Source organism: Atractosteus spatula, chromosome 14 (genome assembly GCF_055471065.1).
Source record: "Atractosteus spatula isolate fAtrSpa1 chromosome 14, fAtrSpa1.hap1, whole genome shotgun sequence".
Classification (NCBI taxonomy): Eukaryota; Metazoa; Chordata; class Actinopteri; order Semionotiformes; family Lepisosteidae; genus Atractosteus; species Atractosteus spatula.
In genome coordinates, this window is record NC_142719.1 from 29,261,497 (window position 1) to 29,286,332 (window position 24,836).

The following is a 24,836-nucleotide window of genomic DNA, read 5'->3' on the forward strand; positions in this document are numbered from 1 at the left end:
AATATTTTCTATCAGTGAAGTATATTTTGCACTCAAGTGAGTGGAATATTCCATTAGTTCTTTGAAGGAGATCTGAACCCTAACCCTAACCAGTGCAAACCCAAAGCTAGGGTTAGGGTTAGGATTCCAGCAAAAGGTAGGTACTTTTTGATGGCATGTCTGTGTTTTAGGACAGAAATGATATTTAGGAAAAGCGTTATTTTAATGATATCTTCAAAAAACAAATTCTTCCATATATTGGTACTCTGCATTGCTCAAAAAGGAACTTTGACAAAATTGCCCTGAAGGCAAAAGTTTGAAAAAACTGTTATTACATCTCACTATCTTACCGTTGGCTTTGAACACACATGCATATTTACACAGAAATACCAAATTTAGGGGGGGTTTCGACTCTAACCCCAGTTAAGCCTGAAACTATGCTCATTGAGACCACCATCCAACACAACATTTCCGATAGTAGAATACTTGTTCCAACATAGAATTTTTCCTTTCTTGGTACGTTCTCCTTAGTATGGTGTGCTTGCTTAACCATTTTTGACAAATATTTTCTATCAGTGAAGTATATTTTGCACTCAAGTGAGTGGAATATTACATTAGTTCTTTGAAGGAGATCTGAACCCTAACCCTAACCAGTGCAAACCCAAAGCTAGGGTTAGGGTTAGGATTCCAGCAAAAGGTAGGTACTTTTTGATGGCATGGCTGTGTTTTAGGACAGAAATGATATTTAGGAAAAGCGTTATTTTATTGATATCTTCAAAAAAAATGTCTTCCATATATTGCTACTCTGCATTGCTCAAAAAGGAAATTTGACAAAATTGCCCTGAAGGCAAAAGTTTGAAAAAACTGTTATTACATCTCACTATCTTACCGTTGGCTTTGAACACACATGCATATTTACACAGAAATACCAAATTTAGGGGGGGTTTCGACTCTAACCCCAGTTAAGCCTGAAACTATCTCATTGAGACCACCATCCAACACAACATTTCCGATAGTAGAATACTTGTTCCAACATAGAATTTTTCCTTTCTTGGTACGTTCTTCTTAGTATGGTGTGCTTGCTTAACCATTTTTGACAAATATTTTCTATCAGTGAAGTATATTTTGCACTCAAGTGAGTGGAATATTCCATTAGTTCTTTGAAGGAGATCTGAACCCTAACCCTAACCAGTGCAAACCCAAAGCTAGGGTTAGGGTTAGGATTCCAGCAAAAGGTAGGTACTTTTTGATGGCATGTCTGTGTTTTAGGACAGAAATGATATTTAGGAAAAGCGTTATTTTAATGATATCTTCAAAAAACAAATTCTTCCATATATTGGTACTCTGCATTGCTCAAAAAGGAACTTTGACAAAATTGCCCTGAAGGCAAAAGTTTGAAAAAACTGTTATTACATCTCACTATCTTACTGCTGGCTTTGAACACACATGCATATTTACACAGAAATACCAAATTTAGGGGGGGTTTCGACTCTAACCCCAGTTAAGCCTGAAACTATGCTCATTGAGACCACCATCCAACACAACATTTCCGATAGTAGAATACTTGTTCCAACATAGAATTTTTCCTTTCTTGGTACGTTCTCCTTAGTATGGTGTGCTTGCTTAACCATTTTTGACAAATATTTTCTATCAGTGAAGTATATTTTGCACTCAAGTGAGTGGAATATTACATTAGTTCTTTGAAGGAGATCTGAACCCTAACCCTAACCAGTGCAAACCCAAAGCTAGGGTTAGGGTTAGGATTCCAGCAAAAGGTAGGTACTTTTTGATGGCATGTCTGTGTTTTAGGACAGAAATGATATTTAGGAAAAGCGTTATTTTAATGATATCTTCAAAAAACAAATTCTTCCATATATTGGTACTCTGCATTGCTCAAAAAGGAACTTTGACAAAATTGCCCTGAAGGCAAAAGTTTGAAAAAACTGTTATTACATCTCACTATCTTACCGTTGGCTTTGAACACACATGCATATTTACACAGAAATACCAAATTTAGGGGGGGTTTCGACTCTAACCCCAGTTAAGCCTGAAACTATGCTCATTGAGACCACCATCCAACACAACATTTCCGATAGTAGAATACTTGTTCCAACATAGAATTTTTCCTTTCTTGGTACGTTCTCCTTAGTATGGTGTGCTTGCTTAACCATTTTTGACAAATATTTTCTATCAGTGAAGTATATTTTGCACTCAAGTGAGTGGAATATTCCATTAGTTCTTTGAAGGAGATCTGAACCCTAACCCTAACCCTAGCTTTAGGTTTGCACTGGTTAGGGTTAGGGTTCCAGCAAAAGGTAGGTACTTTTTGATAGCATGGCTGTGTTTTAGGACAGAAATGATATTTAGGAAAAGCGTTATTTTAATGATATCTTCAAAAAACAAATTCTTCCATATATTGGTACTCTGCATTGCTCAAAAAGGAACTTTGACAAAATTGCCCTGAAGGCAAAAGTTTGAAAAAACTGTTATTACATCTCACTATCTTACCGTTGGCTTTTAACACACATCCATATTTACACAGAAATACCAAATTTAGGGGGGGTTTCGACTCTAACCCCAGTTAAGCCTGAAACTATGCTCATTGAGACCACCATCCAACACAACATTTCCGATAGTAGAATACTTGTTCCAACATAGAATTTTTCCTTTCTTGGTACGTTCTCCTTAGTATGGTGTGCTTGCTTAACCATTTTTGACAAATATTTTCTATCAGTGAAGTATATTTTGCACTCAAGTGAGTGGAATATTCCATTAGTTCTTTGAAGGAGATCTGAACCCTAACCCTAACCAGTGCAAACCCAAAGCTAGGGTTAGGGTTAGGATTCCAGCAAAAGGTAGGTACTTTTTGATGGCATGTCTGTGTTTTAGGACAGAAATGATATTTAGGAAAAGCGTTATTTTAATGATATCTTCAAAAAACAAATTCTTCCATATATTGGTACTCTGCATTGCTCAAAAAGGAACTTTGACAAAATTGCCCTGAAGGCAAAAGTTTGAAAAAACTGTTATTACATCTCACTATCTTACTGCTGGCTTTGAACACACATGCATATTTACACAGAAATACCAAATTTAGGGGGGGTTTCGACTCTAACCCCAGTTAAGCCTGAAACTATGCTCATTGAGACCACCATCCAACACAACATTTCCGATAGTAGAATACTTGTTCCAACATAGAATTTTTCCTTTCTTGGTACGTTCTCCTTAGTATGGTGTGCTTGCTTAACCATTTTTGACAAATATTTTCTATCAGTGAAGTATATTTTGCACTCAAGTGAGTGGAATATTCCATTAGTTCTTTGAAGGAGATCTGAACCCTAACCCTAACCAGTGCAAACCCAAAGCTAGGGTTAGGGTTAGGATTCCAGCAAAAGGTAGGTACTTTTTGATGGCATGTCTGTGTTTTAGGACAGAAATGATATTTAGGAAAAGCGTTATTTTAATGATATCTTCAAAAAACAAATTCTTCCATATATTGGTACTCTGCATTGCTCAAAAAGGAACTTTGACAAAATTGCCCTGAAGGCAAAAGTTTGAAAAAACTGTTATTACATCTCACTATCTTACCGTTGGCTTTGAACACACATGCATATTTACACAGAAATACCAAATTTAGGGGGGGTTTCGACTCTAACCCCAGTTAAGCCTGAAACTATGCTCATTGAGACCACCATCCAACACAACATTTCCTATAGTGGAATACTTGTTCCAACATAGAATTGTTCCTTTCTTGGTATGTTCTCCTTAGTATGGTGTGCTTGCTTAACCATTTTTGACAAATATTTTCTATCAGTGAAGTATATTTTGCACTCAAGTGAGTGGAATATTACATTAGTTCTTTGAAGGAGATCTGAACCCTAACCCTAACTAGTGCAAACCCAAAGCTAGGGTTAGGGTTAGGATTCCAGCAAAAGGTAGGTACTTTTTGATGGCATGGCTGTGTTTTAGGACAGAAATGATATTTAGGAAAAGCGTTATTTTATTGATATCTTCAAAAAAAATGTCTTCCATATATTGCTACTCTGCATTGCTCAAAAAGGAAATTTGACAAAATTGCCCTGAAGGCAAAAGTTTGAAAAAACTGTTATTACATCTCACTATCTTACCGTTGGCTTTGAACACACATGCATATTTACACAGAAATACCAAATTTAGGGGGGGTTTCGACTCTAACCCCAGTTAAGCCTGAAACTATGCTCATTGAGACCACCATCCAACACAACGTTTCCGATAGTAGAATACTTGTTCCAACATAGAATTTTTCCTTTCTTGGTACGTTCTCCTTAGTATGGTGTGCTTGCTTAACCATTTTTGACAAATATTTTCTATCAGTGAAGTATATTTTGCACTCAAGTGAGTGGAATATTCCATTAGTTCTTTGAAGGAGATCTGAACCCTAACCCTAACCCTAGCTTTGGGTTTGCACTGGTTAGGGTTAGGGTTCCAGCAAAAGGTAGGTACTTTTTGATAGCATGGCTGTGTTTTAGGACAGAAATGATATTTAGGAAAAGCGTTATTTTAATGATATCTTCAAAAAACAAATTCTTCCATATATTGGTACTCTGCATTGCTCAAAAAGGAACTTTGACAAAATTGCCCTGAAGGCAAAAGTTTGAAAAAACTGTTATTACATCTCACTATCTTACCGTTGGCTTTTAACACACATCCATATTTACACAGAAATACCAAATAAGGGGGGGTTTCGACTCTAACCCCAGTTAAGCCTGAAACTATGCTCATTGAGACCACCATCCAACACAACATTTCCGATAGTAGAATACTTGTTCCAACATAGAATTTTTCCTTTCTTGGTACGTTCTCCTTAGTATGGTGTCCTTGCTTAACCATTTTTGACAAATATTTTCTATCAGTGAAGTATATTTTGCACTCAAGTGAGTGGAATATTACATTAGTTCTTTGAAGGAGATCTGAACCCTAACCCTAACCAGTGCAAACCCAAAGCTAGGGTTAGGGTTAGGATTCCAGCAAAAGGTAGGTACTTTTTGATGGCATGGCTGTGTTTTAGGACAGAAATGATATTTAGGAAAAGCGTTATTGTAATGATATCTTCAAAAAACAAATTCTTCCATATATTGGTACTCTGCATTGCTCAAAAAGGAACTTTGACAAAATTGCCCTGAAGGCAAAAGTTTGAAAAAACTGTTATTACATCTCACTATCTTACCGTTGGCTTTGAACACACATGCATATTTACACAGAAATACCAAATTTAGGGGGGGTTTCGACTCTAACCCCAGTTAAGCCTGAAACTATGCTCATTGAGACCACCATCCAACACAAAATTTCCGATAGTAGAATACTTGTTCCAACATAGAATTTTTCCTTTCTTGGTACGTTCTCCTTAGTATGGTGTGCTTGCTTAACCATTTTTGACAAATATTTTCTATCAGTGAAGTATATTTTGAACTCAAGTGAGTGGAATATTCCATTAGTTCTTTGAAGGAGATCTGAACCCTAACCCTAACCAGTGCAAACCCAAAGCTAGGGTTAGGGTTAGGATTCCAGCAAAAGGTAGGTACTTTTTGATGGCATGTCTGTGTTTTAGGACAGAAATGATATTTAGGAAAAGCGTTATTTTAATGATATCTTCAAAAAACAAATTCTTCCATATATTGGTACTCTGCATTGCTCAAAAAGGAACTTTGACAAAATTGCCCTGAAGGCAAAAGTTTGAAAAAACTGTTATTACATCTCACTATCTTACTGCTGGCTTTGAACACACATGCATATTTACACAGAAATACCAAATTTAGGGGGGGTTTCGACTCTAACCCCAGTTAAGCCTGAAACTATGCTCATTGAGACCACCATCCAACACAACATTTCCGATAGTAGAATACTTGTTCCAACATAGAATTTTTCCTTTCTTGGTACGTTCTCCTTAGTATGGTGTGCTTGCTTAACCATTTTTGACAAATATTTTCTATCAGTGAAGTATATTTTGCACTCAAGTGAGTGGAATATTACATTAGTTCTTTGAAGGAGATCTGAACCCTAACCCTAACCAGTGCAAACCCAAAGCTAGGGTTAGGGTTAGGATTCCAGCAAAAGGTAGGTACTTTTTGATGGCATGTCTGTGTTTTAGGACAGAAATGATATTTAGGAAAAGCGTTATTTTAATGATATCTTCAAAAAACAAATTCTTCCATATATTGGTACTCTGCATTGCTCAAAAAGGAACTTTGACAAAATTGCCCTGAAGGCAAAAGTTTGAAAAAACTGTTATTACATCTCACTATCTTACCGTTGGCTTTGAACACACATGCATATTTACACAGAAATACCAAATTTAGGGGGGGTTTCGACTCTAACCCCAGTTAAGCCTGAAACTATGCTCATTGAGACCACCATCCAACACAACATTTCCTATAGTGGAATACTTGTTCCAACATAGAATTGTTCCTTTCTTGGTATGTTCTCCTTAGTATGGTGTGCTTGCTTAACCATTTTTGACAAATATTTTCTATCAGTGAAGTATATTTTGCACTCAAGTGAGTGGAATATTACATTAGTTCTTTGAAGGAGATCTGAACCCTAACCCTAACTAGTGCAAACCCAAAGCTAGGGTTAGGGTTAGGATTCCAGCAAAAGGTAGGTACTTTTTGATGGCATGGCTGTGTTTTAGGACAGAAATGATATTTAGGAAAAGCGTTATTTTATTGATATCTTCAAAAAAAATGTCTTCCATATATTGCTACTCTGCATTGCTCAAAAAGGAAATTTGACAAAATTGCCCTGAAGGCAAAAGTTTGAAAAAACTGTTATTACATCTCACTATCTTACCGTTGGCTTTGAACACACATGCATATTTACACAGAAATACCAAATTTAGGGGGGGTTTCGACTCTAACCCCAGTTAAGCCTGAAACTATGCTCATTGAGACCACCATCCAACACAACGTTTCCGATAGTAGAATACTTGTTCCAACATAGAATTTTTCCTTTCTTGGTACGTTCTCCATAGTATGGTGTGCTTGCTTAACCATTTTTGACAAATATTTTCTATCAGTGAAGTATATTTTGCACTCAAGTGAGTGGAATATTCCATTAGTTCTTTGAAGGAGATCTGAACCCTAACCCTAACCCTAGCTTTGGGTTTGCACTGGTTAGGGTTAGGGTTCCAGCAAAAGGTAGGTACTTTTTGATAGCATGGCTGTGTTTTAGGACAGAAATGATATTTAGGAAAAGCGTTATTTTAATGATATCTTCAAAAAACAAATTCTTCCATATATTGGTACTCTGCATTGCTCAAAAAGGAACTTTGACAAAATTGCCCTGAAGGCAAAAGTTTGAAAAAACTGTTATTACATCTCACTATCTTACCGTTGGCTTTTAACACACATCCATATTTACACAGAAATACCAAATAAGGGGGGGTTTCGACTCTAACCCCAGTTAAGCCTGAAACTATGCTCATTGAGACCACCATCCAACACAACATTTCCGATAGTAGAATACTTGTTCCAACATAGAATTTTTCCTTTCTTGGTACGTTCTCCTTAGTATGGTGTCCTTGCTTAACCATTTTTGACAAATATTTTCTATCAGTGAAGTATATTTTGCACTCAAGTGAGTGGAATATTACATTAGTTCTTTGAAGGAGATCTGAACCCTAACCCTAACCAGTGCAAACCCAAAGCTAGGGTTAGGGTTAGGATTCCAGCAAAAGGTAGGTACTTTTTGATGGCATGGCTGTGTTTTAGGACAGAAATGATATTTAGGAAAAGCGTTATTGTAATGATATCTTCAAAAAACAAATTCTTCCATATATTGGTACTCTGCATTGCTCAAAAAGGAACTTTGACAAAATTGCCCTGAAGGCAAAAGTTTGAAAAAACTGTTATTACATCTCACTATCTTACCGTTGGCTTTGAACACACATGCATATTTACACAGAAATACCAAATTTAGGGGGGGTTTCGACTCTAACCCCAGTTAAGCCTGAAACTATGCTCATTGAGACCACCATCCAACACAAAATTTCCGATAGTAGAATACTTGTTCCAACATAGAATTTTTCCTTTCTTGGTACGTTCTCCTTAGTATGGTGTGCTTGCTTAACCATTTTTGACAAATATTTTCTATCAGTGAAGTATATTTTGAACTCAAGTGAGTGGAATATTCCATTAGTTCTTTGAAGGAGATCTGAACCCTAACCCTAACCAGTGCAAACCCAAAGCTAGGGTTAGGGTTAGGATTCCAGCAAAAGGTAGGTACTTTTTGATGGCATGTCTGTGTTTTAGGACAGAAATGATATTTAGGAAAAGCGTTATTTTAATGATATCTTCAAAAAACAAATTCTTCCATATATTGGTACTCTGCATTGCTCAAAAAGGAACTTTGACAAAATTGCCCTGAAGGCAAAAGTTTGAAAAAACTGTTATTACATCTCACTATCTTACTGCTGGCTTTGAACACACATGCATATTTACACAGAAATACCAAATTTAGGGGGGGTTTCGACTCTAACCCCAGTTAAGCCTGAAACTATGCTCATTGAGACCACCATCCAACACAACATTTCCGATAGTAGAATACTTGTTCCAACATAGAATTTTTCCTTTCTTGGTACGTTCTCCTTAGTATGGTGTGCTTGCTTAACCATTTTTGACAAATATTTTCTATCAGTGAAGTATATTTTGCACTCAAGTGAGTGGAATATTACATTAGTTCTTTGAAGGAGATCTGAACCCTAACCCTAACCAGTGCAAACCCAAAGCTAGGGTTAGGGTTAGGATTCCAGCAAAAGGTAGGTACTTTTTGATGGCATGGCTTTGTTTTAGGACAGAAATGATATTTAGGAAAAGCGTTATTTTATTGATATCTTCAAAAAAAATGTCTTCCATATATTGCTACTCTGCATTGCTCAAAAAGGAAATTTGACAAAATTGCCCTGAAGGCAAAAGTTTGAAAAAACTGTTATTACATCTCACTATCTTACCGTTGGCTTTGAACACACATGCATATTTACACAGAAATACCAAATTTAGGGGGGGTTTCGACTCTAACCCCAGTTAAGCCTGAAACTATGCTCATTGAGACCACCATCCAACACAACATTTCCGATAGTAGAATACTTGTTCCAACATAGAATTTTTCCTTTCTTGGTACGTTCCCCTTAGTATGGTGTGCTTGCTTAACCATTTTTGACAAATATTTTCTATCACTGAAGTATATTTTGCACTCAAGTGAGTGGAATATTACATTAGTTCTTTGAAGGAGATCTGAACCCTGACCCTAACCAGTGCAAACCCAAAGCTAGGGTTAGGGTTAGGATTCCAGCAAAAGGTAGGTACTTTTTGATGGCATGGCTGTGTTTTAGGACAGAAATGATATTTAGGAAAAACGTTATTTTAATGATATCTTCAAAAAACAAATTCTTCCATATATTGGTACTCTGCATTGCTCAAAAAGGAACTTTGACAAAATTGCCCTGAAGGCAAAAGTTTGAAAAAACTGTTATTACATCTCACTATCTTACAGTTGGCTTTGAACACACATGCATATTTACACAGAAATACCAAATTTAGGGGGGGTTTCGACTCTAACCCCAGTTAAGCCTGAAACTATGCTCATTGAGACCACCATCCAACACAACATTTCCGATAGTAGAATTCTTGTTCCAACATAGAATTTTTCCTTTCTTGGTACGTTCTCCTTAGTATGGTGTGCTTGCTTAACCATTTTTGACAAATATTTTCTATCAGTGAAGTATATTTTGCACTCTAGTGAGTGGAATATTACATTAGTTCTTTGAAGGAGATCTGAACCCTAACCCTAACTAGTGCAAACCCAAAGCTAGGGTTAGGGTTAGGATTCCAGCAAAAGGTAGGTACTTTTTGATGGCATGGCTGTGTTTTAGGACAGAAATGATATTTAGGAAAAGCGTTATTTTATTGATATCTTCAAAATAAATGTCTTCCATATATTGCTACTCTGCATTGCTCAAAAAGGAAATTTGACAAAATTGCCCTGAAGGCAAAAGTTTGAAAAAACTGTTATTACATCTCACTATCTTACCGTTGGCTTTGAACACACATGCATATTTACACAGAAATACCAAATTTAGGGGGGGTTTCGACTCTAACCCCAGTTAAGCCTGAAACTATGCTCATTGAGACCACCATCCAACACAACATTTCCGATAGTAGAATACTTGTTCCAACATAGAATTTTTCCTTTCTTGGTACGTTCCCCTTAGTATGGTGTGCTTGCTTAACCATTTTTGACAAATATTTTCTATCACTGAAGTATATTTTGCACTCAAGTGAGTGGAATATTACATTAGTTCTTTGAAGGAGATCTGAACCCTGACCCTAACCAGTGCAAACCCAAAGCTAGGGTTAGGGTTAGGATTCCAGCAAAAGGTAGGTACTTTTTGATGGCATGGCTGTGTTTTAGGACAGAAATGATATTTAGGAAAAACGTTATTTTAATGATATCTTCAAAAAACAAATTCTTCCATATATTGGTACTCTGCATTGCTCAAAAAGGAACTTTGACAAAATTGCCCTGAAGGCAAAAGTTTGAAAAAACTGTTATTACATCTCACTATCTTACAGTTGGCTTTGAACACACATGCATATTTACACAGAAATACCAAATTTAGGGGGGGTTTCGACTCTAACCCCAGTTAAGCCTGAAACTATGCTCATTGAGACCACCATCCAACACAACATTTCCGATAGTAGAATTCTTGTTCCAACATAGAATTTTTCCTTTCTTTGTACGTTCTCCTTAGTATGGTGTGCTTGCTTAACCATTTTTGACAAATATTTTCTATCAGTGAAGTATATTTTGCACTCAAGTGAGTGGAATATTACATTAGTTCTTTGAAGGAGATCTGAACCCTAACCCTTACCAGTGCAAAACCAAAGCTAGGGTTAGGGTTAGGATTCCAGCAAAAGGTAGGTACTTTTTGATGGCATGGCTGTGTTTTAGGACAGAAATGATATTTAGGAAAAGCGTTATTTTAATGATATCTTCAAAAAACAAATTCTTCCATATATTGGTACTCTGCATTGCTCAAAAAGGAACTTTGACAAAATTGCCCTGAAGGCAAAAGTTTGAAAAAACTGTTATTACATCTCACTATCTTACTGCTGGCTTTGAACACACATGCATATTTACACAGAAATACCAAATTTAGGGGGGGTTTTGACTCTAAACCCAGTTAAGCCTGAAACTATGCTCATTGAGACCACCATCCAACACAACATTTCCGATAGTAGAATACTTGTTCCAACATAGAATTTTTCCTTTCTTGGTACGTTCTCCTTAGTATGGTGTGCTTGCTTAACCATTTTTGACAAATATTTTCTATCAGTGAAGTATATTTTGCACTCAAGTGAGTGGAATATTACATTAGTTCTTTGAAGGAGATCTGAACCCTAACCCTAACCAGTGCAAACCCAAAGCTAGGGTTAGGGTTAGGATTCCAGCAAAAGGTAGGTACTTTTTGATGGCATGTCTGTGTTTTAGGACAGAAATGATATTTAGGAAAAGCGTTATTTTAATGATATCTTCAAAAAACAAATTCTTCCATATATTGGTACTCTGCATTGCTCAAAAAGGAACTTTGACAAAATTGCCCTGAAGGCAAAAGTTTGAAAAAACTGTTATTACATCTCACTATCTTACCGTTGGCTTTGAACACACATGCATATTTACACAGAAATACCAAATTTAGGGGGGTTTCGACTCTAACCCCAGTTAAGCCTGAAACTATGCTCATTGAGACCACCATCCATCACAACATTTCCGATAGTGGAATACTTGTTCCAACATAGAATTTTTCCTTTCTTGGTACGTTCTCCTTAGTATGGTGTGCTTGCTTAACCATTTTTGACAAATATTTTCTATCACTGAAGTATATTTTGCACTCAAGTAAGTGGAATATTACATTAGTTCTTTGAAGGAGATCTGAACCCTAACCCTAACCAGTGCAAACCCAAAGCTAGGGTTAGGGTTAGGATTCCAGCAAAACGTAGGTACTTTTTGATGGTATGGCTGTGTTTTAGGACAGAAATGATATATAGGAAAAGCATTATTTCACTGATATCTTCAAAAAAAAATTCTTCTATGTATTGGTACTCTGCATTTCTCAAAAAGGAAATGTTGCCAAAATTGTGCAGAAGGCAAAAGTTTGAAAAAACTGTTATTACATCTCACTATCTTACCGTTGGCTTTGAACACACATGCATATTTACACAGAAATACCAAATTTAGGGGGGGTTTCGACTCTAACCCCAGTTAAGCCTGAAACTATGCTCATTGAGACCACCATCCAACACAACATTTCCGATAGTGGAATACTTGTTCCAACATAGAATTTTTCCTTTCTTGGTACGTTCTCCTTAGTATGGTGTGCTTGCTTAACCATTTTTGACAAATATTTTCTATCAGTGAAGTATATTTTGCACTCAAGTGAGTGGAATATTACATTAGTTCTTTGAAGGAGATCTGAACCCTAACCCTAACCAGTGCAAACCCAAAGCTAGGGTTAGGGTTAGGATTCCAACAAAAGGTAGGTACTTTTTGATGGCATGGCTGTGTTTTAGGACAGAAATGATATTTAGGAAAAGCGTTATTTTATTGATATCTTCAAAAAAAATGTCTTCCATATATTGCTACTCTGCATTGCTCAAAAAGGAAATTTGACAAAATTGCCCTGAAGGCAAAAGTTTGAAAAAACTGTTATTACATCTCACTATCTTACCGTTGGCTTTGAACACACATGCATATTTACACAGAAATACCAAATTTAGGGGGGGTTTCGACTCTAACCCCAGTTAAGCCTGAAACTATGCTCATTGAGACCACCATCCAACACAACATTTCCGATAGTAGAATACTTGTTCCAACATAGAATTTTTCCTTTCTTGGTACGTTCCCCTTAGTATGGTGTGCTTGCTTAACCATTTTTGACAAATATTTTCTATCACTGAAGTATATTTTGCACTCAAGTGAGTGGAATATTACATTAGTTCTTTGAAGGAGATCTGAACCCTGACCCTAACCAGTGCAAACCCAAAGCTAGGGTTAGGGTTAGGATTCCAGCAAAAGGTAGGTACTTTTTGATGGCATGGCTGTGTTTTAGGACAGAAATGATATTTAGGAAAAACGTTATTTTAATGATATCTTCAAAAAACAAATTCTTCCATATATTGGTACTCTGCATTGCTCAAAAAGGAACTTTGACAAAATTGCCCTGAAGGCAAAAGTTTGAAAAAACTGTTATTACATCTCACTATCTTACAGTTGGCTTTGAACACACATGCATATTTACACAGAAATACCAAATTTAGGGGGGGTTTCGACTCTAACCCCAGTTAAGCCTGAAACTATGCTCATTGAGACCACCATCCAACACAACATTTCCGATAGTAGAATTCTTGTTCCAACATAGAATTTTTCCTTTCTTGGTACGTTCTCCTTAGTATGGTGTGCTTGCTTAACCATTTTTGACAAATATTTTCTATCAGTGAAGTATATTTTGCACTCTAGTGAGTGGAATATTACATTAGTTCTTTGAAGGAGATCTGAACCCTAACCCTAACTAGTGCAAACCCAAAGCTAGGGTTAGGGTTAGGATTCCAGCAAAAGGTAGGTACTTTTTGATGGCATGGCTGTGTTTTAGGACAGAAATGATATTTAGGAAAAGCGTTATTTTATTGATATCTTCAAAAAAAATGTCTTCCATATATTGCTACTCTGCATTGCTCAAAAAGGAAATTTGACAAAATTGCCCTGAAGGCAAAAGTTTGAAAAAACTGTTATTACATCTCACTATCTTACCGTTGGCTTTGAACACACATGCATATTTACACAGAAATACCAAATTTAGGGGGGGTTTCGACTCTAACCCCAGTTAAGCCTGAAACTATGCTCATTGAGACCACCATCCAACACAACATTTCCGATAGTAGAATTCTTGTTCCAACATAGAATTTTTCCTTTCTTGGTACGTTCTCCTTAGTATGGTGTGCTTGCTTAACCATTTTTGACAAATATTTTCTATCAGTGAAGTATATTTTGCACTCTAGTGAGTGGAATATTACATTAGTTCTTTGAAGGAGATCTGAACCCTAACCCTAACTAGTGCAAACCCAAAGCTAGGGTTAGGGTTAGGATTCCAGCAAAAGGTAGGTACTTTTTGATGGCATGGCTGTGTTTTAGGACAGAAATGATATTTAGGAAAAGCGTTATTTTATTGATATCTTCAAAATAAATGTCTTCCATATATTGCTACTCTGCATTGCTCAAAAAGGAAATTTGACAAAATTGCCCTGAAGGCAAAAGTTTGAAAAAACTGTTATTACATCTCACTATCTTACCGTTGGCTTTGAACACACATGCATATTTACACAGAAATACCAAATTTAGGGGGGGTTTCGACTCTAACCCCAGTTAAGCCTGAAACTATGCTCATTGAGACCACCATCCAACACAACATTTCCGATAGTAGAATACTTGTTCCAACATAGAATTTTTCCTTTCTTGGTACGTTCCCCTTAGTATGGTGTGCTTGCTTAACCATTTTTGACAAATATTTTCTATCACTGAAGTATATTTTGCACTCAAGTGAGTGGAATATTACATTAGTTCTTTGAAGGAGATCTGAACCCTGACCCTAACCAGTGCAAACCCAAAGCTAGGGTTAGGGTTAGGATTCCAGCAAAAGGTAGGTACTTTTTGATGGCATGGCTGTGTTTTAGGACAGAAATGATATTTAGGAAAAACGTTATTTTAATGATATCTTCAAAAAACAAATTCTTCCATATATTGGTACTCTGCATTGCTCAAAAAGGAACTTTGACAAAATTGCCCTGAAGGCAAAAGTTTGAAAAAACTGTTATTACATCTCACTATCTTACAGTTGGCTTTGAACACACATGCATATTTACACAGAAATACCAAATTTAGGGGGGGTTTCGACTCTAACCCCAGTTAAGCCTGAAACTATGCTCATTGAGACCACCATCCAACACAACATTTCCGATAGTAGAATTCTTGTTCCAACATAGAATTTTTCCTTTCTTTGTACGTTCTCCTTAGTATGGTGTGCTTGCTTAACCATTTTTGACAAATATTTTCTATCAGTGAAGTATATTTTGCACTCAAGTGAGTGGAATATTACATTAGTTCTTTGAAGGAGATCTGAACCCTAACCCTTACCAGTGCAAAACCAAAGCTAGGGTTAGGGTTAGGATTCCAGCAAAAGGTAGGTACTTTTTGATGGCATGGCTGTGTTTTAGGACAGAAATGATATTTAGGAAAAGCGTTATTTTAATGATATCTTCAAAAAACAAATTCTTCCATATATTGGTACTCTGCATTGCTCAAAAAGGAACTTTGACAAAATTGCCCTGAAGGCAAAAGTTTGAAAAAACTGTTATTACATCTCACTATCTTACTGCTGGCTTTGAACACACATGCATATTTACACAGAAATACCAAATTTAGGGGGGGTTTTGACTCTAAACCCAGTTAAGCCTGAAACTATGCTCATTGAGACCACCATCCAACACAACATTTCCGATAGTAGAATACTTGTTCCAACATAGAATTTTTCCTTTCTTGGTACGTTCTCCTTAGTATGGTGTGCTTGCTTAACCATTTTTGACAAATATTTTCTATCAGTGAAGTATATTTTGCACTCAAGTGAGTGGAATATTACATTAGTTCTTTGAAGGAGATCTGAACCCTAACCCTAACCAGTGCAAACCCAAAGCTAGGGTTAGGGTTAGGATTCCAGCAAAAGGTAGGTACTTTTTGATGGCATGTCTGTGTTTTAGGACAGAAATGATATTTAGGAAAAGCGTTATTTTAATGATATCTTCAAAAAACAAATTCTTCCATATATTGGTACTCTGCATTGCTCAAAAAGGAACTTTGACAAAATTGCCCTGAAGGCAAAAGTTTGAAAAAACTGTTATTACATCTCACTATCTTACCGTTGGCTTTGAACACACATGCATATTTACACAGAAATACCAAATTTAGGGGGGTTTCGACTCTAACCCCAGTTAAGCCTGAAACTATGCTCATTGAGACCACCATCCATCACAACATTTCCGATAGTGGAATACTTGTTCCAACATAGAATTTTTCCTTTCTTGGTACGTTCTCCTTAGTATGGTGTGCTTGCTTAACCATTTTTGACAAATATTTTCTATCACTGAAGTATATTTTGCACTCAAGTAAGTGGAATATTACATTAGTTCTTTGAAGGAGATCTGAACCCTAACCCTAACCAGTGCAAACCCAAAGCTAGGGTTAGGGTTAGGATTCCAGCAAAACGTAGGTACTTTTTGATGGTATGGCTGTGTTTTAGGACAGAAATGATATATAGGAAAAGCATTATTTCACTGATATCTTCAAAAAAAAATTCTTCTATGTATTGGTACTCTGCATTTCTCAAAAAGGAAATGTTGCCAAAATTGTGCAGAAGGCAAAAGTTTGAAAAAACTGTTATTACATCTCACTATCTTACCGTTGGCTTTGAACACACATGCATATTTACACAGAAATACCAAATTTAGGGGGGGTTTCGACTCTAACCCCAGTTAAGCCTGAAACTATGCTCATTGAGACCACCATCCAACACAACATTTCCGATAGTGGAATACTTGTTCCAACATAGAATTTTTCCTTTCTTGGTACGTTCTCCTTAGTATGGTGTGCTTGCTTAACCATTTTTGACAAATATTTTCTATCAGTGAAGTATATTTTGCACTCAAGTGAGTGGAATATTACATTAGTTCTTTGAAGGAGATCTGAACCCTAACCCTAACCAGTGCAAACCCAAAGCTAGGGTTAGGGTTAGGATTCCAACAAAAGGTAGGTACTTTTTGATGGCATGGCTGTGTTTTAGGACAGAAATGATATTTAGGAAAAGCGTTATTTTATTGATATCTTCAAAAAAAATGTCTTCCATATATTGCTACTCTGCATTGCTCAAAAAGGAAATTTGACAAAATTGCCCTGAAGGCAAAAGTTTGAAAAAACTGTTATTACATCTCACTATCTTACCGTTGGCTTTGAACACACATGCATATTTACACAGAAATACCAAATTTAGGGGGGGTTTCGACTCTAACCCCAGTTAAGCCTGAAACTATGCTCATTGAGACCACCATCCAACACAACATTTCCGATAGTAGAATACTTGTTCCAACATAGAATTTTTCCTTTCTTGGTACGTTCCCCTTAGTATGGTGTGCTTGCTTAACCATTTTTGACAAATATTTTCTATCACTGAAGTATATTTTGCACTCAAGTGAGTGGAATATTACATTAGTTCTTTGAAGGAGATCTGAACCCTGACCCTAACCAGTGCAAACCCAAAGCTAGGGTTAGGGTTAGGATTCCAGCAAAAGGTAGGTACTTTTTGATGGCATGGCTGTGTTTTAGGACAGAAATGATATTTAGGAAAAACGTTATTTTAATGATATCTTCAAAAAACAAATTCTTCCATATATTGGTACTCTGCATTGCTCAAAAAGGAACTTTGACAAAATTGCCCTGAAGGCAAAAGTTTGAAAAAACTGTTATTACATCTCACTATCTTACAGTTGGCTTTGAACACACATGCATATTTACACAGAAATACCAAATTTAGGGGGGGTTTCGACTCTAACCCCAGTTAAGCCTGAAACTATGCTCATTGAGACCACCATCCAACACAACATTTCCGATAGTAGAATTCTTGTTCCAACATAGAATTTTTCCTTTCTTGGTACGTTCTCCTTAGTATGGTGTGCTTGCTTAACCATTTTTGACAAATATTTTCTATCAGTGAAGTATATTTTGCACTCTAGTGAGTGGAATATTACATTAGTTCTTTGAAGGAGATCTGAACCCTAACCCTAACTAGTGCAAACCCAAAGCTAGGGTTAGGGTTAGGATTCCAGCAAAAGGTAGGTACTTTTTGATGGCATGGCTGTGTTTTAGGACAGAAATGATATTTAGGAAAAGCGTTATTTTATTGATATCTTCAAAAAAAATGTCTTCCATATATTGCTACTCTGCATTGCTCAAAAAGGAAATTTGACAAAATTGCCCTGAAGGCAAAAGTTTGAAAAAACTGTTATTACATCTCACTATCTTACCGTTGGCTTTGAACACACATGCATATTTACACAGAAATACCAAATTTAGGGGGGGTTTCGACTCTAACCCCAGTTAAGCCTGAAACTATGCTCATTGAGACCACCATCCAACACAACATTTCCGATAGTAGAATACTTGTTCCAACATAGAATTTTTCCTTTCTTGGTACGTTCCCCTTAGTATGGTGTGCTTGCTTAACCATTTTTGACAAATATTTTCTATCACTGAAGTATATTTTGCACTCAAGTGAGTGGAATATTACATTAGTTCTTTGAAGGAGATCTGAACCCTGACCCTAACCAGTGCAAACCCAAAGCTAGGGTTAGGGTTAGGATTCCAGCAAAAGGTAGGTACTTTTTGATGGCATGGCTGTGTTTTAGGACAGAAATGATATTTAGGAAAAACGTTATTTTAATGATATCTTCAAAAAACAAATTCTTCCATATATTGGTACTCTGCATTGCTCAAAAAGGAACTTTGACAAAATTGCCCTGAAGGCAAAAGTTTGAAAAAACTGTTATTACATCTCACTATCTTACAGTTGGCTTTGAACACACATGCATATTTACACAGAAATACCAAATTTAGGGGGGGTTTCGACTCTAACCCCAGTTAAGCCTGAAACTATGCTCATTGAGACCACCATCCAACACAACATTTCCGATAGTAGAATTCTTGTTCCAACATAGAATTTTTCCTTTCTTGGTACGTTCTCCTTAGTATGGTGTGCTTGCTTAACCATTTTTGACAAATATTTTCTATCAGTGAAGTATATTTTGCACTCAAGTGAGTGGAATATTACATTAGTTCTTTGAAGGAGATCTGAACCCTAACCCTAACCAGTGCAAACCCAAAGCTAGGGTTAGGGTTAGGATTCCAACAAAAGGTAGGTACTTTTTGATGGCATGGCTGTGTTTTAGGACAGAAATGATATTTAGGAAAAGCGTTATTTTAATGATATCTTCAAAAAAAATTTCTTCCATATATTGGTACTCTGCATTGCTCAAAAAGGAACTTTGACAAAATTGCTCTGAAGGCAAAAGTTTGAAAAAACTGTTATTACATCTCACTATCTTACCGTTGGCTTTGAACACACATGCATATTTACACAGAAATACCAAATTTAGGGGGGGTTTCGACTCTAACCCCAGTTAAGCCTGAAACTATGCTCATTGAGACCACCATCCAACACAACATTTCCGATAGTAGAATACTTGTTCCAACATAGAATTTTTCCTTTCTTGGTACGTTCTCCTTAGTATGGTGTGCTTGCTTAACCATTTTTGACAAATATTTTCTATCACTGAAGTATATTTTGCACTCAAGTGAGTGGAATATTACATTAGTTCTTTGAAGGAGATCTGAACCCTAACCCTAACCAGTGCAAACCCAAAGCTAGGGTTAGGGTTAGGATTCCAGCAAAAGGTAGGTACTTTTTGATGGCATGGCTGTGTTTTAGGACAGAAATGATATTTAGGAAAAGCGTTATTTTATTGATATCTTCAAAAAAAATGTCTTCCATATATTGCTACTCTGCATTGCTCAAAAAGGAAATTTGACAAAATTGCCCTGAAGGCAAAAGTTTGAAAAAACTGTTATTACATCTCACTATCTTACCATTGGCTTTGAACACACATGCATATTTACACAGAAATACCAAGTTTAGGGGGGGTTTCGACTCTAACCCCAGTTAAGCCTGAAACTATGCTCATTGAGACCACCATCCAACACAACGTTTCCGATAGTAGAATACTTGTTCCAACATAGAATTTTTCCTTTCTTGGTACGTTCTCCTTAGTATGGTGTGCTTGCTTAACCATTTTTGACAAATATTTTCTATCAGTGAAGTATATTTTGCACTCAAGTGAGTGGAATATTCCATTAGTTCTTTGAAGGAGATCTGAACCCTAACCCTAACCCTAGCTTTGGGTTTGCACTGGTTAGGGTTAGGGTTCCAGCAAAAGGTAGGTACTTTTTGATAGCATGGCTGTGTTTTAGGACAGAAATGATATTTAGGAAAAGCGTTATTTTAATGATATCTTCAAAAAACAAATTCTTCCATATATTGGTACTCTGCATTGCTCAAAAAGGAACTTTGACAAAATTGCCCTGAAGGCAAAAGTTTGAAAAAACTGTTATTACATCTCACTATCTTACCGTTGGCTTTTAACACACATCCATATTTACACAGAAATACCAAATAAGGGGGGGTTTCGACTCTAACCCCAGTTAAGCCTGAAACTATGCTCATTGAGACCACCATCCAACACAACATTTCCGATAGTAGAATACTTGTTCCAACATAGAATTTTTCCTTTCTTGGTACGTTCTCCTTAGTATGGTGTCCTTGCTTAACCATTTTTGACAAATATTTTCTATCAGTGAAGTATATTTTGCACTCAAGTGAGTGGAATATTACATTAGTTCTTTGAAGGAGATCTGAACCCTAACCCTAACCAGTGCAAACCCAAAGCTAGGGTTAGGGTTAGGATTCCAGCAAAAGGTAGGTACTTTTTGATGGCATGGCTGTGTTTTAGGACAGAAATGATATTTAGGAAAAGCGTTATTGTAATGATATCTTCAAAAAACAAATTCTTCCATATATTGGTACTCTGCATTGCTCAAAAAGGAACTTTGACAAAATTGCCCTGAAGGCAAAAGTTTGAAAAAACTGTTATTACATCTCACTATCTTACCGTTGGCTTTGAACACACATGCATATTTACACAGAAATACCAAATTTAGGGGGGGTTTCGACTCTAACCCCAGTTAAGCCTGAAACTATGCTCATTGAGACCACCATCCAACACAAAATTTCCGATAGTAGAATACTTGTTCCAATATAGAATTTTTCCTTTCTTGGTACGTTCTCCTTAGTATGGTGTGCTTGCTTAACCATTTTTGACAAATATTTTCTATCAGTGAAGTATATTTTGAACTCAAGTGAGTGGAATATTCCATTAGTTCTTTGAAGGAGATCTGAACCCTAACCCTAACCAGTGCAAACCCAAAGCTAGGGTTAGGGTTAGGATTCCAGCAAAAGGTAGGTACTTTTTGATGGCATGTCTGTGTTTTAGGACAGAAATGATATTTAGGAAAAGCGTTATTTTAATGATATCTTCAAAAAACAAATTCTTCCATATATTGGTACTCTGCATTGCTCAAAAAGGAACTTTGACAAAATTGCCCTGAAGGCAAAAGTTTGAAAAAACTGTTATTACATCTCACTATCTTACTGCTGGCTTTGAACACACATGCATATTTACACAGAAATACCAAATTTAGGGGGGGTTTCGACTCTAACCCCAGTTAAGCCTGAAACTATGCTCATTGAGACCACCATCCAACACAACATTTCCGATAGTAGAATACTTGTTCCAACATAGAATTTTTCCTTTCTTGGTACGTTCTCCTTAGTATGGTGTGCTTGCTTAACCATTTTTGACAAATATTTTCTATCAGTGAAGTATATTTTGCACTCAAGTGAGTGGAATATTACATTAGTTCTTTGAAGGAGATCTGAACCCTAACCCTAACCAGTGCAAACCCAAAGCTAGGGTTAGGGTTAGGATTCCAGCAAAAGGTAGGTACTTTTTGATGGCATGTCTGTGTTTTAGGACAGAAATGATATTTAGGAAAAGCGTTATTTTAATGATATCTTCAAAAAACAAATTCTTCCATATATTGGTACTCTGCATTGCTCAAAAAGGAACTTTGACAAAATTGCCCTGAAGGCAAAAGTTTGAAAAAACTGTTATTACATCTCACTATCTTACCGTTGGCTTTGAACACACATGCATATTTACACAGAAATACCAAATTTAGGGGGGGTTTCGACTCTAACCCCAGTTAAGCCTGAAACTATGCTCATTGAGACCACCATCCATCACAACATTTCCGATAGTGGAATACTTGTTCCAACATAGAATTTTTCCTTTCTTGGTACGTTCTCCTTAGTATGGTGTGCTTGCTTAACCATTTTTGACAAATATTTTCTATCAGTGAAGTATATTTTGCACTCTAGTGAGTGGAATATTACATTAGTTCTTTGAAGGAGATCTGAACCCTAACCCTAACTAGTGCAAACCCAAAGCTAGGGTTAGGGTTAGGATTCCAGCAAAAGGTAGGTACTTTTTGATGGCATGGCTTTGTTTTAGGACAGAAATGATATTTAGGAAAAGCGTTATTTTATTGATATCTTCAAAAAAAATGTCTTCCATATATTGCTACTCTGCATTGCTCAAAAAGGAAATTTGACAAAATTGCCCTGAAGGCAAAAGTTTGAAAAAACTGTTATTACATCTCACTATCTTACCGTTGGCTTTGAACACACATGCATATTTACACAGAAATACCAAATTTAGGGGGGGTTTCGACTCTAACCCCAGTTAAGCCTGAAACTATGCTCATTGAGACCACCATCCAACACAACATTTCCGATAGTAGAATACTTGTTCCAACATAGAATTTTTCCTTTCTTGGTACGTTCCCCTTAGTATGGTGTGCTTGCTTAACCATTTTTGACAAATATTTTCTATCACTGAAGTATATTTTGCACTCAAGTGAGTGGAATATTACATTAGTTCTTTGAAGGAGATCTGAACCCTGACCCTAACCAGTGCAAACCCAAAGCTAGGGTTAGGGTTAGGATTCCAGCAAAAGGTAGGTACTTTTTGATGGCATGGCTGTGTTTTAGGACAGAAATGATATTTAGGAAAAACGTTATTTTAATGATATCTTCAAAAAACAAATTCTTCCATATATTGGTACTCTGCATTGCTCAAAAAGGAACTTTGACAAAATTGCCCTGAAGGCAAAAGTTTGAAAAAACTGTTATTACATCTCACTATCTTACAGTTGGCTTTGAACACACATGCATATTTACACAGAAATACCAAATTTAGGGGGGGTTTCGACTCTAACCCCAGTTAAGCCTGAAACTATGCTCATTGAGACCACCATCCAACACAACATTTCCAATAGTAGAATTCTTGTTCCAACATAGAATTTTTCCTTTCTTGGTACGTTCTCCTTAGTATGGTGTGCTTGCTTAACCATTTTTGACAAATATTTTCTATCAGTGAAGTATATTTTGCACTCTAGTGAGTGGAATATTACATTAGTTCTTTGAAGGAGATCTGAACCCTAACCCTAACTAGTGCAAACCCAAAGCTAGGGTTAGGGTTAGGATTCCAGCAAAAGGTAGGTACTTTTTGATGGCATGGCTGTGTTTTAGGACAGAAATGATATTTAGGAAAAGCGTTATTTTATTGATATCTTCAAAATAAATGTCTTCCATATATTGCTACTCTGCATTGCTCAAAAAGGAAATTTGACAAAATTGCCCTGAAGGCAAAAGTTTGAAAAAACTGTTATTACATCTCACTATCTTACCGTTGGCTTTGAACACACATGCATATTTACACAGAAATACCAAATTTAGGGGGGGTTTCGACTCTAACCCCAGTTAAGCCTGAAACTATGCTCATTGAGACCACCATCCAACACAACATTTCCGATAGTGGAATACTTGTTCCAACATAGAATTTTTCCTTTCTTGGTACGTTCTCCTTAGTATGGTGTGCTTGCTTAACCATTTTTGACAAATATTTTCTATCAGTGAAGTATATTTTGCACTCAAGTGAGTGGAATATTACATTAGTTCTTTGAAGGAGATCTGAACCCTAACCCTAACCAGTGCAAACCCAAAGCTAGGGTTAGGGTTAGGATTCCAACAAAAGGTAGGTACTTTTTGATGGCATGGCTGTGTTTTAGGACAGAAATGATATTTAGGAAAAGCGTTATTTTATTGATATCTTCAAAAAAAATGTCTTCCATATATTGCTACTCTGCATTGCTCAAAAAGGAAATTTGACAAAATTGCCCTGAAGGCAAAAGTTTGAAAAAACTGTTATTACATCTCACTATCTTACCGTTGGCTTTGAACACACATGCATATTTACACAGAAATACCAAATTTAGGGGGGGTTTCGACTCTAACCCCAGTTAAGCCTGAAACTATGCTCATTGAGACCACCATCCAACACAACATTTCCGATAGTAGAATACTTGTTCCAACATAGAATTTTTCCTTTCTTGGTACGTTCCCCTTAGTATGGTGTGCTTGCTTAACCATTTTTGACAAATATTTTCTATCACTGAAGTATATTTTGCACTCAAGTGAGTGGAATATTACATTAGTTCTTTGAAGGAGATCTGAACCCTGACCCTAACCAGTGCAAACCCAAAGCTAGGGTTAGGGTTAGGATTCCAGCAAAAGGTAGGTACTTTTTGATGGCATGGCTGTGTTTTAGGACAGAAATGATATTTAGGAAAAACGTTATTTTAATGATATCTTCAAAAAACAAATTCTTCCATATATTGGTACTCTGCATTGCTCAAAAAGGAACTTTGACAAAATTGCCCTGAAGGCAAAAGTTTGAAAAAACTGTTATTACATCTCACTATCTTACAGTTGGCTTTGAACACACATGCATATTTACACAGAAATACCAAATTTAGGGGGGGTTTCGACTCTAACCCCAGTTAAGCCTGAAACTATGCTCATTGAGACCACCATCCAACACAACATTTCCGATAGTAGAATTCTTGTTCCAACATAGAATTTTTCCTTTCTTGGTACGTTCTCCTTAGTATGGTGTGCTTGCTTAACCATTTTTGACAAATATTTTCTATCAGTG